Source organism: Trachypithecus francoisi, unplaced genomic scaffold (genome assembly GCF_009764315.1).
Source record: "Trachypithecus francoisi isolate TF-2019V2 unplaced genomic scaffold, Tfra_2.0 Lachesis_group2, whole genome shotgun sequence".
In the NCBI taxonomy this organism is placed as follows: Eukaryota; Metazoa; Chordata; class Mammalia; order Primates; family Cercopithecidae; genus Trachypithecus; species Trachypithecus francoisi.
In genome coordinates, this window is record NW_022681465.1 from 77,789,212 (window position 1) to 77,807,139 (window position 17,928).

The 17,928-nt window shown below is 44.3% G+C and overlaps 1 protein-coding gene across 1 annotated transcript in view; it reads left to right on the forward strand.

The window, feature by feature from the left end:
* The first annotated feature begins 5,571 nt into the window (after nt 1-5,571).
* Nucleotides 5,572-17,928, forward strand: part of NIM1K (NIM1 serine/threonine protein kinase) — an 86,218-nt gene continuing 73,861 nt past the window's right edge. The window contains exon 1 of the mRNA XM_033179498.1: nt 5,572-5,926. The gene's annotated coding sequence lies outside the window, so the exon portion shown is untranslated. The remainder of the gene's footprint in view (nt 5,927-17,928) is intronic.

The following is a 17,928-nucleotide window of genomic DNA, read 5'->3' on the forward strand; positions in this document are numbered from 1 at the left end:
CCTAGTGCTATCCCCAAATCACTACTCTTAACTCCCTCTTAAATGTTAAAGGTCTAGTGTGCTCCATTAATTGCTGTGGGCCCGACAAAGGTATCTTAGGAATTTCAGATAAATGGAACAAATGATGGCTTGCTAGAAATTCATAGGAAACAAAATACCTATCCACAGAACCAAATTAGAGCCTTAACTATATTTTTTAAAAAGTTGTCAAACTGCTGATGCATTTCTCTATACTTCTTACTTTACTTTAATCAAGACTAAGAGCTTTAACTGTGAAAATGTTAATTAGCCAAATGTCTCCAATTCTCTATTAGGTTTTAAAGAACATTTTATTATATAAACGTTTCCCATAGTTTTCTTCCCTACTTAATGATTCCTTACTACATTGTTTCATAAATAACCTTTTCACATCTGTAATTTGAACTAACTTTTGGATAACTTCTGAATTAGACAAAATTATTCTTTTTCTCACTAATAACCCTTTCTGGCACATTTTGTAAATAGAATTATGTGTTAAGGAGAATTCTCATCCTTGGTAAGTTAAAACTTTTGTGAGACCCTAAAAAGCAAGAAATCCTGAACTATCAGATACAGGCATTTATATATAAGAACAATTCCACAATTTTAGAAACGTATTTCCCCATACCACAACCTTTTCTTTTTTTGAGATGGAGTCTTGCTCTGTTGCCCAGGCTGGAGTGCAGTGGGCAATCTCAGCTCACTGCAAGCTCCGCCTCCCAGGTTCACACCATTCTCCTGTCTCAGCCTCCGGAGTAGCTGGGACTACAGGCGCCCACCACCACACCCGGCTAATTTTTTTGTGTTTTTAGTAGAGACGGGGTTTCACCATGTTAATGAGGACAGTTTTGATTTCCTGACCTCGTGATCCACCCACCTAGGCCTCCCAAATTGTTGGGATTACAGGCCTGAGCCACCACGCCCGTCCACAACCCTTTCATAATTGGAAATATCCTAGATATTAAATGAGCATCAGAAATAACTCTAAGATTTTAATTTATGCAAAAAGTTTACCTATAACATTTATTCCATTCGCTGTACTCAATTCTTTCACCTTTTTTTTTGAGATGAAGTCTCACTCTGTCGCCAGGCTGGAGGGCAGTGGTGCCATCTCGGCTCACTGCAACCTCCGCCTCTCAGGTTCAAGCTATTCTCCTATCTCAGCCTCCCAAGTAGCTGGGACTACAGATGCACGCCACCACACCCAGCTAATTTTTTTGTATTTTTAGTAGAGATGGGATTTCACCATGCTGACCAGGATGGTCCCAATCTTTTGGCCTCGTGATCTGCCCCCTTCGGCCTCCCAAAGTACTGGGATTACAGGCATAAACCACCGTGCCTGGCCAATTCTTTCACTTTTAACAAGGAAGTCAGGAGATATCAATTAACATGTAAAATGAACATTGGTTAGGTCAGAAAGGCAGGGGATGGGGCTTGGGGCTTCCAGGTCACAAGTAGGTGTGAAAGGAACGGTTGCATTCTTCTGAGTTTCTGATTAGCCTTTCCAAAGGAGGCAATTAGATATGCATTTATCTCAGTGAAATTGAACAGAATATGAGGCAGGCTTTCCCCAAGCAGCTCCCAACCCAAATCTTCTCTTCAGCCTAGTAATTTTTGGGGGTCCCAAGATATTTTCCTTTTATAAATTACTCTCATTCGTCAAAAGAAAGCACACAAACCAAGAATATTTTGTTTTGGCTGGGTTTATAGTTTTATAACCTTCCATACCAAACACTGACATCTCAAAATATCTGGCAAAGACAAACATTACCTTCAGACAAAATGTATGCTGGTAATTCTGAAGGCATTTTGTTTTTATTCCACCAATAATTTTAAAGCTAGCTTATATACACCATGGAATACTATGCAGCCATATAAAAAGATGAGTTCATGTCCTTTGAGGGACATGGATGAAGCTGGAAACCATCATTCTCAGCAAACTATCGCAAGGACAGAAAACCAAACACTGCATGTTCTCTCTCATGGGTGGGAATTGAACAATGAGAACAACTGGACACAGGGTGGGAAATATTACACACTGGGGCCTGTCATGGGGTGGAGGAAAGGGGGAGGGATAGCGTTAGGAGATATATCTAATGTAAATGATGAGTTAATGGGTGCAGCACACCAACATGGCACATGTATACGTATGTAACAAACCTGCACATTGTGCACATGTACCCTAGAACTTAAAGTATATATACATATAAAAGCTAGCTGGTTTAGTTAAGTTATACTTAAGTCATGTGAACTTTAAAATTGCTTAGGCTTATTTACTTAATTTATGAGTGCCCTTTTACTTATAAGCCAATTTTGGTAGATACATCATATAACAATAAGTGTACATACAAATAAACACATCTAAACATGTATATGTACACACAAATGAAGATCCAATAGCTTGGAATCTTAGACATGAGCTATCAGGCCTGTTGTCATGCCTGTAAGCCCAGCACTTTGGGAGGCTGAGACAGGTGGATCACTTGAGGTCAGGAGTTTGAGACCAGCCTGACCAATATGGCGAAACCCCGTCTCTACTAAAAATACAAAAATTAGGCAGGGCGCAGTGGCTCACGCCTGTAATCCCAGCACTTTGGGAGGCCAAGGCGGGTGAATCACGAGGTCAGGATATCGAGACCATCCTGGCTAACACGGTGAAACCCCGTCTCTACTAAAAATACAAAAAAATTAGCTGGGCATGGTGGTGGGCGCCTGGAGTCCCAGCTACTCTGGAGGCTGAGGCAGAAGAATGACGTGAAACTGGAAGACGGAGCTTGCAGTGAGCCGAGATCCCGCCACTGCACTCCAGCCTGGGAGACTGAGCAAGACTCCATCTCAAAAAACAAAAAACAAACAAAAAGAAATTAGTTGGGCATGGTGGCATGCATCTGTAGTCCCAGCTACTCGGGTGGCTGAGATAGGAGAGTAGCTTGAACCTGGGAGGTGGAGGTTGCAGTGAGCCGAGATCAAGCCACTGCACTCCAGCCAGGGTGACAGAGTGAGAGTCCATCTCAAAAAATATATATATAAATAAATAAAAATAAAAATAGGGTCACTATGCTAGTTTTAATTCTTTCAGTTTAATTTTTATTGGATTTAACAGAAATAAGAAGAAAAGCTGAATCAATTGCTAAACCTCAAAAGAAAGTTTTTCACCACAAGAAATATTAGTTCTTACAAGTTTCCTGGCCGGGCGCGGTGGCTCAAGCCTGTAATACCAGCACTTTGGGAGGCCGAGACGGGCGGATCACGAGGTCAGGAGATCGAGACCATCCTGGCTAACACGGTGAACCCCGTCTCTACTAAAAAATATAAAAAATTAGCAGGGGGGAGGTGGCGGGCGCCTGTAGTCCCAGCTACTCGGGAGGCTGAGGCAGGAGAATGGCGTGAACCCGGGAGGCGGAGCTTGCAGTGAGCTGAGATCTGGCCACAGCACTCTAGCCTGGGCGACAGAGCGAGACTCCGTCTCAAAAAAAAAAAAAAAAAAAAAAAAAAAAAAAAAAAAAAAAAAACAAGTTTCCTATAAAGTTAAGGAAAAAGGGATTTTGATAATACTAGTTGTTGTAAATAAGTGATTCAATTTTAAAATATAAATTCACCCCCTGCTGTGAAAGATGCTGAAATCGGCACTCTCAAACTTCTACCTCTTTATTTAATTATATTTGCATTATCATAAAGTCAGTGTGCAGGTTAAACAGTTGATTAGATATAGTGCAAGAGAAAATTCATGAACAGAAGATAGATCAGAGGAAATTACCTAGAATGTAGCACAAAATGTAAAAATCTAGAGAATATGAGAAAAGACATGAAATAGAATGAGAAGGTCTGACACGCATAGTATCAAATAGAGATTCCTGAAAGAAAGATAAAAGTTGGGAAGGGTTCTGTTGTTGGGAAGGGTTCTGTTATGGACTAAATTTTTGTATCTCCCAATTTATATGTTGAAATCCTAACTCCCAATGTGATGGTATTAGCCTAAAGTCTTCAGTAACCTTGGGTTACTAGAACCTAGCATCAACTCTGCCTTGTGCATGCTCTTTCGGGTGTGATGGTGAGGATCTATGTCACAGCCTCTGTCAGATTGGGTGTTTGAGACTCTTGGTTTCTAAGCAATTTCTCTATGAAACTTTATTCGGTGTATTGTCATGTTAATGAATTCAAGGGGTCTTTTATATCTTTAAAAATATGTAGAGTTTCACCCTGCATTTTATTGCTTTAGAAAGAAAATAGACTGATGGCATGTACTGTTTTAAAAACTACTCTAAAAAAAAACAAAAACAAAAACAAAACCTCTTGTCTTTTAAGGAGAGCATGTCTCTTTAAAAACAAATTTTCTCAAGAGAACCCTTGTTCTACATAAGTAAATGACCACTCTCAGAAGCCAAGGAAGCAATTGTTTTAGGTTCTTTCAATTTTCTTTCCAATCTCAACTGTCCGTGCATGGAGCTGTCCAAGGTTTTTATTTCTTCCCCTGACCCCTTTAATCATCACACAAACAGGCAGCAGAGAGAGTAATACAAAAGAACACCAACTTTGGAGTCAAACAAACTGGGTTAGAGTCCCAGAGCCAGCATTCAACAGTTGTGTGATCTTGATCAAATCCTATAACCTCTCTGCGCTTCAGTTCAAACAAGGATGAAGGATGACAGTAACAGTACCTAACCCATAGATTATCATGAGGATTTAGTCAGTTACTCTTTGTAAAAGTGTTTATTACAATGCCTGGCAAATAGCAAAACAGGAAATTTGGGGTCCCCTAATTTCTACCATAAAAGAATTGTAGACATGGGTTATTTTGCTACTTAACACTTTTGCTCTTGTAAATGTTGCTCTGGCAATCAGTACAGGATGGGGAGCAGGAGGAAGTAGAAAGAATGCTCACAGAACTATGGCTTAGGGTGTCCAGTCCTGGCTCTGCCATTAATCAGCTGTGTGACCCTTGCTAAGTTAACTGATCCCTCTGAACTCTTTTTTTTTTCTCTCTCCGTAAAAGGAAGGGCTTAAACTTCAGTAACTATAACCTGTATGTTTTAGTATTTTGCGAATCCCATTTCCAACTCTACATTCAATCCAGTAACGGTATTTCTAGTTTGTAAACTAGAAAAACAATCTTTGGCATTTGAAGGTCACAACCGAGAGTATCTCCATAGCAGGAGATTAAGGAGCCACTGACAAAGTGGCACCAGGAGAACCTGATGTATGCCAGGAATCCAGGCAGAGGGTGGCATTAGCACTTCTTTCTGCAGAACCTAAACCCTGTCTGACTCACCCGGAGGAGCTGTCACAGTGGTTTGCTGGAAACCCCCTTTCTGTTGGGAGGATTACTGGGTCACCGTCTCCCAAGGACAAGGAAACCCTTGCTGAAGTGCTGGAACGGCTCGGCACCAGGCGTATGTTGGTGGGAGCTGTGTCAGCCCGCTTTCGGCCATGTAGCTGCTCCCATCCAGGCTCTAGAAGGGGTCCTGTTTGTGTCAGGCCCAACCACCCCCATCCCCTAGCGACTGCACTGGGTGTCCCTGCGCCGCGCGTCCCCTCCCTCTTGCCCCTCCCTCCTGGCTGCCATAGAAGCCAGCCTACGAGGTCCAGGCCAGCGTCCGGGTGCCCTACCGGTCCCCCTGTCCCCCCTTCCCCAGGCCAGCCCCCTGCTCCGGATTGGTCCTTCAGGAAACGCTGCGGGGCGTCTGGGTCCCGGCTGCGGAGCCGGCCTAGGCCGGAGGGCGGGGTTTGCCCTGGGCCTCTGCCGGTCAAGTCGGCCGCCCCTGACAGCTCCAGGAGCCTCAGGCGCGACAACGGCGCCCTCCCCTCGGGACATCCACACAGACTGCTCTTGCTCCAGCGGCAACCACCCCGCGCGCCTGGCCTGGCGCCGTGCAGCGAGCGAAGCCCAAGAGCTGGCCTCGCCACGAAGGTAAGCGAGGGGCTGGGGGGCTCGCCGCCAGCACCCCCACCCCGCCACCCTTCCTCTGCTAGGCTGTAGACCTAGGTGGCTGAGGAGGAGGCGCCTCTCCTCCCCGCGACCCAAGGGAAAAAGGGAGCCCTGCCGCGGGGTGTCTGCGAGGTGGGGTCAGAAGAAGGTTAGGCGCTTTCTGGGGCGTCCCCCGACACCGGCCCAGGCTGATCCACGCGCGAGAGGAGGGGCCATTAGAGCCAGGGCAAGGGCGTGCTCGCTCGTGTGTGCCCATGTCATGTGCGGCGCCCATGTCTATGTGCGCGCGTGTGGGCACCCATGTCCCTGTATGGTGTCTGCGTGCCCGTCCACACGTGAGCCAAGGAAGGCATCTTAGCGCCTAGCAGTGCACACAGCGGGTGCGCTGGACCAGAGCCCTAAGGCACCAGCCCAAATCTGCAGAGTTTGTTACAAGGGCAGAGGACCTGCGTGACCTCCCCACCCGCCCCGGCCGGTGCTGGTGGTGGAGGGAACTGACAGCTAACGCCTGTGGCCCAGGAGAACAAAACCTCCCATTGCACTCCACGCCACAACGCTCCCCAGCGAAAGGTGCTTCTTTTGGAAGACCGCATGAAGTAAGGAAGAGCCTCTTTTCCTCTTCCTGGATATCCCTCCAGGAATGTTAGAAGCTCCAGGACTTCTTGATACGTCCAGGAAAAGATCGCAACCGGGTCTTTAAAATATCGAATCCAACTAGCTTCTGCGTGCCTGACACATCTGGGCAGATAGAGAAGTCAAGGCAATAGATAAAGGTGCTTTTATCCCTAACATGAGCAGGGAAGATTCTGCTATCCGCACTTTTTTCCTTTCCGTTTTTTCCTTCCCTCCTTTTCCTTCTTCTCCCTCCCTCCTTTCCTCCTCCTTCTCCTCTCCCCTTCTCCTCCTCTCTCCCTTTCTCCCTTTCTCCCCTCTTTTCCCCTTCCCTCCCCTGTTTTCGTCCTCCTGAGTAGACAAGAAGGCTCTCTGTCTACCCACCCTCCCCCACCCCATTCCTCATCCCGTTTCAAAATAAGAGCGAATGAATCACATTCTAAGCTCTTACCCGTGCAGTTCTGACAAGTTTGGAAAGTACACAAATCGCGTTTGCGACTGAGACCGCGGGAATCCAAAAGGGAAACAAACAAAACCAGACGAAAAAAAGTGATTCCAAAAAAGTGATTTCAAATTGGAATCTGAGGTGATTATTTGTTTATGGTATTAAGATTTTTTTAATGTTTGAAAAGTATGTATCACACTAGCTTGCATCATCAGTATTCAATGTGATTCACAGAACCGCTTCAAAAGATGGTTTCTGCTAGTGTTGCAACCGCACTTCTAATTCTGGTTGTCATGGTTACTGAAGAAGTCGCCCTGCACTATTGAGAGGCTGTCTAGCTAGAACCAGGAACTGTTCTCCAGAGGACCTTCTCTTGTACCCTCGTGTAACCATGGTAATAACCGAGTTTATGAAAATGTACTTACTTTTTCCCTTAAAGTACTAAAATCCCAACGCATGTTTTTTTTTTTTTTAAATTTTATTTTTTCAGAGTTTGCAGTCTGTGCAACACAGCTTTCCGTTCAGACAAATGAGAGTAAACAGTGCCCTCCAGCAAGTTAAATGGCCCCAAATAGTCATGCGGCCCAGCTCACTTCCCACAGCTCACTGCAGAACAGAGGACAGAGCAGGATGTTAGATGTTCCAGGAATCCTGGCCTGAGCCCAGATCGCCCTCTCCATTTAGCATTTACATTTGGAAGCCTAATTAGCTTTCTAATTATGAGATGGGAGAATGTAGGTGGGGGTCCTGGGAGAGGCTAGTGGGGAAAAAGCTGAATCCAACTCCCCATGAACTAGTGTTTGGTTTGCCATTGAATTTGCCTAGGAAACCCTCATGGGTTTATTTTTAGCTGGACCACTGTTAAATGGTAAGCCTGGAAAAACCTTCAGAGAAGCCTCCTTCTGTGTTAGGAAAAAATGTGGATGGGATATTTGGTTTGAGGTGTGTGCTTTTTTTCTAACTACATTTAAAATAAAGACAGGTTTATATGAAATCTAAATTCCCCAGTAATAACTACAGATAGGTTACAGAGCCCTTTATATTCTTGGTTTAACCCTAGGTTTTTAGTTGAGAAGGCTTTATTTGGGGCAAACAGTGGTGCCATTTCAAATACTTTTATCAGCAAATGTTGGTTTCTTTAAAGAACCATAACTCATTACACATCCACAATTTCTGAGCTTCAAATTCTAACATTGATAGCATGTGACTGGACAGTTTGAAGCCCTCAGACTTACAGTTTTGTTTTATTTTCTTTTTCTTTTAGAGACTGAGTCTTGCCATGTTGCCCAGGCATGTCTCAAACTCCTGAGATCTTCCCGCCTCAGACTCCTGAGGAACTGGGACTACAGGTGAATGCCAGACTTATTATACATTTTTTAAAAAGAAAAGCAAAGATTTTTGTCTTAGTAGGTTAATGTTTTTAGTCACATATATAGTTTCATTTTGAGAAACTTAAAAATTAAAATATAACGTTAAATCCAACTTCATTCTTTGAATTTGATCACTGTATTTCTCTAGGGATTAAAGAGCTTTAATTCATTGGTTGATTTTCTTTCACTTGTTGAAAGGACAAACTGTTGATAAAATTTGTTTCGTTCTGTATTTTGTCATTTCCTATTGTCATTCTAGAAAAAGGTCTCTAGAATTGAAGTTTTAATTTTCAGGAGAAGAAGAAAATATTCAAATTGCATATGAAGATAATAGTCTACAACTTGAATTAACCACATCATAGTTCTTAAATTACTTTTTCTCAAGAACTTCAAGGTTAGCTTAGCCATTATTATGCAGCATCCTGAGGAATATTAACCAGTTTTACAGATGGACAAGTTATGTTCAAAAGCCAAGTGATCATGCCTGTAATCCCAGCACTTTGGGAGGCCAAGGCGGGTGATCACCTGAGGTTGGGAGTTCAAGACCAGCCTGACCAACAGGGAGAAACCCTGTCTCTACTAAAAAAAATATAGAATTAGCCTTGCATAGTGGCACATGCCTGTAATCCCAGCTACTTGGGAGGCTGAGGCAGGAGACTCACTTGAACCCGGGAGGCGGGGGTTGTGGTGAGCCGAGATCATGCCATTGCACTCCAGCCTGGGCAACAAGAGTGAAACTCCATTTCAAGGAAAAAAAAAAAAAAAGCCAAGTGATAGCTCAGTGCCGTGGCTCAGGCCTGTAATCCCAATACTTCAGGAGGCTGAGGCAGAAGGACTGCTTGAGCCCAGGAGTTCGAGACCAACCTGGGCAACATGGTGAGACCCTGTCTCTATAAAAAATTTTTTAAAATTAGCTGGGTGTGGTGGCGCATGCCTGTAGTCCCAGCTACTGGGTAGACTGAGATAGCAGGATTGCTTGAGCCTGGGAGGTTCAAGCCTGCAGTGAGCTGTGATTATGCCACTGCATTCTATCCTGGGAGACAGAGAAAGACTCTGAATCAAAAAAAAAAAAAAGTGATTTCAGCTAACCACCTGGAAAATCGAGATAAAAATCTAAATTGCCTGACATGAACATTATGAATATGAGCATTAGCCAAGACTTAGAGAAATACACGGTGTGGATAGCGGGAAGAATTTAAGATTAGAGAGTAAAATAAAACTGTTAAGGGAGGCCGGGCGCGGTGGCTCAAGCCTGTAATCCCAGCACTTTGGGAGGCCGAGAGGGGCGGATCACGAGGTCAGGAGATGGAGACCATCCTGGCTAACACGGTGAAACCCCGTCTCTACTAAAAAATACAAAAAACTAGCCGGGCGAGGTGGCGGGCGCCTGTAGTCCCAGCTACTCAGAGGCTGAGGCAGGAGAATGGCGTAAACCCGGGAGGCGGAGCTTGCAGTGAGCTGAGAACCGGCCACTGGACTCCAGCCCGGGCAACAGAGCCAGACTCCGTCTCAAAAAAAAAAAAAAAAAAAAAAAAACTGTTAAGAGGAAAAAACTAAGGAGAAAGCAGATTAATAGAAAGAAAGTAAAAGCGAAAACATCAAGTGTAAAGAGGGTTGCACAGAAGAAAAACCAAGTTGCAGAATAGGAAACTAAAAAGAACTCCACTCTTCATCTTCCACAGAGAGCATTGATAGTTTTCCAGAAAGCAGTAAGTACCCTATTTAGCAAACTTGTGTGACTTGGGAGGCCTTAGTGGCAGATCTTAGTTCGTTCTGACTCCCTGCCACCTGTCCAAGTGGTGTGGGCTGAGGCAGCTTTCTTTTCGGGACTCCTGAACTAGCTGCTCATTAGACCTTTTCTCCCTAATTCTAAGGCCACCAAGAAGCTTTCTGCATCTCTATTTGTTGGGATTATCTAGTTGGGATAATATATGGATATACTTGATTACATAATTGCATCAGAAATTTTTCTTTTTACTTTAAAAAATTATTTAAATTGTTATCGTCATAATGCATTCACCTAATTTTATGAGAGTATATTAAAAGCTTATAACTAAAACAACAGTCCCAGTCTCCAGAGGCAATCATTTTGAACTCTTGGCTGTTTGATCACTTACCTCCCTATGTCCGAATAATTAGCTTACATTGCTGTTTGTTTTTTTGTTTTTTGTTTTGTTTTGTTTTTGTTTTTATTTTTCTTGAGACAGGGTCTCACACCATTGCCCAGGGTAGAGTACAGTGGTGTGATCATGGCTCACTGCAGCCTTAAATTCCTGAGTTCAAGCAATCCTTCCCCCTCAACCTCTTGAGAAGGTGGCACTGTAAGTGCCCGCTACCATGCCCATGCCCAGCTTTTTTTTTTTTTTTTGGTAGAGACAAGGTCTCACTATGTTGCCTAGGCTGGTGTCAAACTCCTGGGCTCAAGCAATCCTCTCACTTTGGCCTCCAGAGTGCTGGGATTACAAGCGTGACCCACCATGCCTGGCCACTGGTTCTTGATTTATCAATTTTGGACAGAATCTATTGACTTATTTATTTATTTTTATTTTTATTTTTTTAGAGACAGGATCTCACTCACCCAGACTACAGTGCAGTGGTACAATCATAGCTCACTGCAGCCTAGAACTTCTGGGCACAAGTGATCCTCTCATTTCAGACTCCAGAGTACCTGGGACTACAGGCATGAACCATCATGTCTAGCTAAGTTTATTATTTTTGTAGAGTTGTGGGGTGGGGGGCTCTCTATGTTGTCCAGGCTGGTCTTGAACTCCTGGCCTCAAGCCTCCCAAAGGCTTCTGCCTTGGCCTCCCAAAGTGCTGGGATTATAGGCGTGAGCCACCATGCCTGGCCAAATTAGTTCTATTCTTGGCTAATAAAATATACCTTAGTCATTTTTAATCATGAAGATTTTTAAAGAGCCTTTTAAACTTTTTGGAAATTTGAAATGTAGCCAAATACTCTCTCAGATGTAATCAACAGCACCAGCCTTGAGCTCCTATGGAACACAGAGGTACTTGATTTGTTTTTCTAAGACCACCAGAGCGGGCACAAAAGAACCAGCGACTAGGCAAGTGTAGGAGCAAAACTGCAAGTTTATTTTGGTCACCTAAGATGTGGGGAAGAGGTCTGTCGGCCTCCGGCAAAGAAGGCCGACAGAGTCCCCCGGTGGGGCTCTCCGACGGAGTTCCCACAGTCCCGACATCCCGACAGGAGTGGGACTGTGAGAAGGCCGCGCGTGGCGTCCCTCCGGAGCGGCTTTTCTAGGAGTGGGAGGGCAATAGGCGGGGCACGGGCGTGTCGGGGGGCCGTTCCGCAGGTGCGACCAGGTAAATGTTGGTCTCTTCGGATTGACATCACCTGGCGCATGCCTAGTTGGTCTGCACCTTCCCGGGTCGCCGGCTGCATTTTCGCAGGCGCGGAAAAGTTGTGGGGGCGGGGATGAAGAACCCGGAAGTGCACCATCTTGCCTCCGTTCATCCAAACAGTACTGATTTTTGCACCCTTTATACTGCCACAGTTTCCATGATCCATACTCCATACCCCCTCTCCCATTTTACCATTTCCCTGACCTACATTTCTCTTTCAGTACTTGCTTAATCACATCTGCAAATTCCTTCAGGCCTTGTCTCCTTCCAGATGATCTCTTTTGGGCCCCACCCTCTCTGCACCTATCTCTAGTTTAGCCTTTGGCCATTATATTTAGATGATTTGTTTATGCATCTACCTTGCCCCACTGGCTGTAGATTTAGTTATATCTACATTGTTCCTGGGAGTAACTTGTACACTTAAACATGGAGGACGGAGCTTAAAAATAGTGTTTGTTGAACTGAACACTTCATCTTGATATTGAAGGAGTATTTCATAGTAGAGTAAGAGGGGTAGCAACCTCACATTGCTTAGAGTAGGGGTGAGGGCAAGGAAGTAGGGGTAAAACATGATCTATTTCTTTTCTTTCCTTTTTTTTTTTCTTTTCTGACGGAGGAGTCTTGCTCTACACCCGCACCCGGCCAATAAGATTTCTTTCTTCCTTCCTTCCTTCCTTCCTTCCTTCCTTCCTTCCTTCCTTCCTTCCTCCCTCCCTCCCTCTCTTCCTTCCCTCCCTCCCTCCCTCCTTCCTCCCTTCCTCCTTCCTTCCCCTCCCTTCCTTCCTCCCTCCCTCCCTCTCTCCCTCTCTCTCTTTCTTTCTTTCTGTCTTTCTTTCTCTCTCTCTCTCTCTTTCTATAGTGAAAACTGTATTTTTATTGCCTTTTATTTTCAACAATGATTACTTGAACTTAAAAAAAAAGAGCAGACTTTATTAACTAATGGTTACTGAAAAGTCAAACCTTTCCAGCCCACTTCATATTTTCTTTTAACCATTTCAGACCATGATCTGTTTCTTATCCTCCTACTTTCTAGCAGCATCTGTTCAGGGGAGATTGCTTGTGGCACACACAGCTCCTGCTCATGAGACAAGGTGAAGCAGCCTCATCTGCTGTGAGTGAGGCACAGACTCTGAGATCAGACAGGCTTGGGCTTGAAATTAAACTTGGATGTTAATTGCCTATATGGCTTTGGACAAATTGCCAAGCCCTTTTGAAGTTTAGTTTCTTCATCTGAAAAATGAGGATAATAGCAGGCACCTTTTAGGGCTGTTGTAAAGATTTTTAAAAATATGTATAAAGGGCCAGGGATGGTGGCTCACACCTGTAATCCCAGCACTTTGGGAGGACAAGGCGGGAGGATCACCTGAGGTCAGGAGTTCGAGACCAGCCTGACCAACATGGAGTAGAACCCCGTTCTACTAAAGATACACAATTAGCTGGGCGTGGTGGCACATGCCTGTAATCCCAGGTATTTGGGAAGCTAAGGCAGGAGAATCACTTGAACCTGGGAGGCAGAGGTTGCAGTGAGCTGAGATTGTGCCATTGCACTCCAGCCTGGGCAACAAGAGTGAAACTCTGTCTCAAAAAAATGTATATGTGTGTGTGTGTGTATATATATATGAAAAATGTATATATCTGTAAATGAAATGCCATCTCTACTAATATATATATATGTATAAAGTAATTGAAATGAAATAATGATTATTCTTCTAAGTTAGGAATGCTTTGGGCTGCAATTAACTAAAAAATCTTCCTGCTTAGCTAGAAGTTTATTTTTCTTGCAAAAGAAGAGGTCTAGATAAGCAATTAATAGCTTTGTTTTAGCTGCCATCAGAGACCTAGTTTATTCCTATCTTTCTGTTCTGCTGTCCGTCCTTTTGCCCTCATATTTATCACTTCATGGTCTCTAGGTGGCTACTACTTCTCTGTAAGTTCCACATAGGAAGAAAATGAAAGAAGCTGCTCCAGCTGCAACTATCCCCTTTCAACAGGAAAGCACTAATGATCAGAAACACCAAACTAAAGTCTTACTGGCCAAAACTGTGTCTCAGACCTATCCCTATCATTGAGGGAGAAGGGGAAACTGGGATCGCCAGTGCTATAACAGAAGGTAAAGAAAGGAGAAGAGAGTTAGTAGTGATGTTAAGTGAACCAGCCTGCAGTGATGTCTGTCACACTATCATTTATTGATAGGGTGGCCATATGTCCCAGTTTGTCAGTGCAACCTCGGATTACACCTGTTGTCCTAGTGTGATGATGATTATTATTATTATTATTTGAGATGAAGTTTTGCTCTTGATGCCCAGGCTGGAGTGCAATGGCGCAATCTTGGCTCACTGCAACCTCTGCCTCCTGGGTTCAAGCGGTTCTCCTGCCTCAGCCTCCTGAGTAGCTGGGATTACAGGCATGTGCCATCACGCATGCACAGCTAATTTTGAATTTTTAGTAGAGATGGGGTTTCTTGGTCAGGCTGGTCTTGAACTCCCGACATCAGGTAATCTGCCCACCTCGGCCTCCCAAAGTGCTAGGATACAGGCCTGAGCCACTGCACCCGGCCGTCCTAGTGCAATTATTAATAGCACCCATTCTCAGAGGTGTCTTGGTTTGAATGACAGATTCTATGTTCACCCTTCTTATTGAGCACTTGCTATTTATTGTAGGCTCTCATTAAGTAGTAGTTATTAATAAGACAGCTAGAACACAATCGTAAGATACACAACAAGTCAAGTTTACATGCGGGGATTGCCTGTATGGTACAGGCAGGAGGTACACTGAGTTTACAAGGGAGAGAAATGAGTATGAGTTGACAAAGAGTTGAGGTCAGCTGGTCTGGATGGAGAGGAAATATATGGGGAAGGTGTAACACCACAGCGAGAGAAGTAACTGGGTTGGACACAGTTTAAAATATGCAAAAGTGGCTGGGCACGGTGGCTCAAGCCTTTAATCCCAGCACTTTGGGAGGCCAAGGCAGGTGGATCATGAGATCAGGAGTTCAAGACCAGCCTGGCCAAGATGGTGAAACCCTGTCTCTACTAAAAACTACAAAAATTAGCCGGGCACAGTGGCAGGCTCCTGTAATTCCAGCTACTTCGGAGGCTGAGGCAGAAGAATTGCTTGACCCTGGGCAGCAGAGGTTGCAGTGAGCTGAGATGGCGCCACTGCACTCCAGACTGGGCAACAGAGTGAGACTCCGTCTCAAAAAAAAAGAAAAAAAAAAGGAAAAGTACACACTTGACATGCCAGGGGCTTTTCTTTGAAGACTAACAACAAAGTTTTCATGCTGCCTTTGTTTGAATGATGAACACTTTGTAATATGAGGTACAATGCTAAGATAAGATATGATTGGGTCTGAGAGCATTCTTGGAACTGATGACACAAAATAAAACAGCCGTTCATATTTGTGAAGCCAATTTTTTTTGTTTTTTTGGCTATTACAAAACCTACCACAAAAGTTTAACATGTGAGAAGAAAGATATTTTTCTGGCCGGGCGTGGTGAGGCTGAGGTGGGTGGATGATGAGGTCAAGAGATTGAGACCATCCTGGCCAACATGGTGAAACCCCATCTCTACTGAAAATACAAAAATTAGCTGGGCATGGTGGTGCGCACCTGTAGTCCCAGCTACTCAGGAGGCTGAGGCAGGAGAATTACTTGAACCCAAGAGGCGGAGGTTGCAGTGAGCCGAGATCACGCCACTGCACTCCAACCTGGTGACAGAGCGAGACTCCCTCTCAAAAAAAAAAGAAAGATATTTTTCTAAATTATTCTTTTGAGCCTATAGTAGATTGTGACCTTGAGATATTTGGTAATAAATCCTCCTCTATCAAGAGAAAATATTTGCAACTTCCAAATTTTCTTTTGAGTTGAGATTAAAGGAAAACATTTATGGTCATTAATTTTTTTTCTTAGTTTGACTTTTAAATCCCCCCAGTGTTTTTTATTTTTATTTTTCAGAAACAGGATCTCCCTCTGTCATGCAGACTGGAGTGCAGTGGCATGGGCATAATTCACTGTAGCCTCAAACCCCTGGGCTCAAGTGATCCTTTCTCCTTGGACTCCCAAAGTACTAGGATTATATTTGTTTTAGATATTTATTCCTTCTGTTAGGCTGCTTGGTGAGCTGATATAGCTGAAAGAGACAAAGTAAAGAAATTTGATTCTAGTCTCATCCCTGCCACTAACTAATAAGTCTCTTAACCCCTCTGGGTGTGTTTATTCCAATACAAAATGCGAGATTGAAAAATCCTACAAGCCCCTCCCCAGTGGACTCCTAAAAGTCCCTTAGTGTGCTTGGGTAATCAAGGGAAACTGAATTAGCCAGTCAGCTTGGAGCCTCAGGTTAATTTGGTTTAGTGAAGTATTAAAAAGTAAGATTGCAGAGGAAAACAGATAAGACCCTGAAGTGCCTCACATCCAGCTAAGTAAATTGCCATTTGTTTTTGCCATTTACTAAGCAGCACTGAAGAAAAGTCAGTGTGAAAACTGGGCGTGCTGGATGGGTTGGAAGGAGGAAAGACTGACAAGGGATAAAAATACTTGTTTTATTCTGAGTTTTGAGCTATTTTACAATGTTCAATAACCTCACAACATACCTGGTTCAAATGGCAGAGTAGTAGTCCCTAGAAAGCCTCACTGCCATGCTCAGCTTACCTGCTGCTGGCTCCATGTCCTAAGATTTTCAATGGCACCTCACAGTACTCATCATCTGGACACAGTCTATTGCTGGTTGCTCTTCAGCTCCAGCCTTTCGATGACTATTTTGCTTCTGCTGGAATGTTTGTTGGCAGCCTTTAGTTTTGCTCCTAACCACCTCCCACTATCCCCGCAACCCCACCGCCCCACCATAACTCCTTCACCACTTAGCAGCTGCACAAGAAGACCTCCCTCCTAGGCTCCACTCAGTTCCCAGAAGAGCAATTCTTATTGCTCTAGGATTAAATTTATGCTACCGCTGTTAACATTTTAGGATATCTGTAGTGTTAAATCAAGTTCAGCCTAAAGCTGCCTCCCTACATATTTTAAGTTTGGCCCAAAAGTTTCTCTGAACATTGTGAACTATAACCTAAATGCACTTGTTAATGGACTAAAGCCTACTCTTGTGCCAGTCACTGAGTTTTGGCCAATGAAAGGTGGCCAACTTAGTCAAACCATCTTCAAATAAGGCAAATGTTGAACTGTGACCAATCTGGCTGTTTTTGTACCTCACTTCCATTTTCTGTGCATCACTTTTGTTTTTCTGTCCATAAATCTTCCACCACTTGGCTATGCTGGAGTCTCTGAGCCTACTCTGGCTTGGGAGGCTGCCCAATTCGTGAATAATTGTTTGCTCAACTAAACTCTGTTAAACTTAATTTGGCTAAGGTTTTTCTTTTAACAATAGTCATATAGTATACTAATCTGTGGTGTTTCTTTATTGAACTATGGTGACATTACCAGAGCTAGTCTCAACTTTCCATAAAAAAATCCCTCCTTTGGCTGGGCACAGTGGCTCATGCCTGTAATCCCAGCACTTTGGGAGGCCAAGGTGGGCAGATCACTTGAGGTCAGGAGTTCAAGACCAGCCTGACCAACATGGTGAAACCCTGTTTCTACTAGAAATACAAAAATTAGCTGGGCATGGTGACAGGCGCCTGTAATCCCAGCTATTCAGGAGGCTGAGGCAGGAGAATTGCTTGAGCCGGGGAGGCAGAGGTTGCAGTGAGACAAGGTCACGCCATTGTACTCCAGCCTGGGCAACAAGAGCAAAACTCTCAAGAAAAAAAAAAAGTGCAATCCCTGACATGTTTATACTTCTTTTCCTTTTTTTTTTTTTGGAGATGGAGTCTCGCTCTGTCACCCAGGCTGGAGTGCAGTGGCACCCAGAAAGCAGAGGTTGCAGTGAGCTGAGATCTTTTTTTTTTTTTTTTTTTTTGAGACGGAGTCTCGCTCTATCGCCCAGGCTGGAGTGCAGTGGCGCGATCTCGGCTCACTGCAAGCTCCGCCTCCCGGGTTCACGCCATTCTCCTGCCTCAGCCTCCTGAGTAGCTGGGATTACAGGCGCCCGCCACCGCGCCCGGCTAATTTTTTTTTTGTATTTTTAGTAGAGACGGGGTTTCACCGTGGTCTCGATCTCCTGACCTTGTGATCTGCCCGCCTCGACCTCCCAAAGTGCTGGGATTACAGGCGTGAGCCACCGCGCCTGGCCGTGAGCTGA